The following is a 1,174-nucleotide window of genomic DNA, read 5'->3' as shown; positions in this document are numbered from 1 at the left end:
ACCATACTAACTACCTTTAACCTATTGTAATCTCGTAAGTACTGTAGTATTTGTAATAAGTGACTATTTTTGTACTAATATTGCCTTATTTGAGGGATAAGGCATAATGTGATGGCTAGATTCCAGGCTAGATGCTCCCCTGTCAAAGAGATTTTGGGACCCATACACGACCCCTGCATATTTGCAAGCCGTGAACATCCACATTACTATGATCACGTATACCCAATATAACTATAACAATGCGTTGTGATTCATTGGTATAGTTAGATCCTGCAATCGTTCCATGCTATAGCACCTAATGATGTTTGTCCTATTATCATATATATAAACGCACTCATGTGAACGTATTTATGTAAACGTACTCATGTAAGCATAATCATCTAAACGTAATCATGTAATAGTATAGTAGTGTACTGTAATGTTATGCGTATGCTAACTGTAACGTGTGTTCTCTCTCTACCTAGAATGTATAGTATGTGTACTAGCTGTAATGTGTGTTCTCTCTCTATCTAGCATGTATAGACTCATGAATGAACTGACTCGTGGTATGATTCCACATTCTAGTAAACGTATTAGTATCTTCCTAAACTACCTGTATGGTAGCTTACTAGTAATATAACTGGTACGTATGAACATGGAAGTATACCCTTGCTACCCAAGGGTATTGAATTGACAGGAAGAACCTTTATGACTATATATGTACGCATGATACATAACTGATATTTAAACGACCTTCAGACGGATACCTGATACCCACCAGACCATATCCCAACGGTGAAAAGGAAATAGAGCGGCTAGCCTTACTAAGTCCTTTAAACATTTATTATATAACTATACATACATAGGCATGCAATTGACAATATAAAAGCATAAAATAAGTTTTGTAACACCTTTTAACATGATTACTATCTAAGAAAAGGTCGACTTGATGTCAGCCTATAAAACGGGTCGAAAGCATTTGTTTGATAAAACAATTTAAGTATAAAGAAACATTTTTTTGAAACACAATTGTAAATGAGTTTGAAATGAAACATACAGTGTATAATGAACAGTTTAATATGGAGTTATAATGTAGCACCCGGTTCCTGGTACGTAAATGTTATTTGAGTATTTCCTTTCTTCTAGCCTTGGACTCGGCGAGTCATAGGTCCGACTCGCCGAGTGGATGTGGGAC

This window comes from Lactuca serriola, chromosome 7, assembly GCF_051521515.1.
Source record: "Lactuca serriola cultivar US96UC23 chromosome 7, Lser_US96UC23_V15, whole genome shotgun sequence".
NCBI classification, from domain to species: Eukaryota; Viridiplantae; Streptophyta; class Magnoliopsida; order Asterales; family Asteraceae; genus Lactuca; species Lactuca serriola.
Note: the sequence above shows the minus strand (reverse complement) of the source record.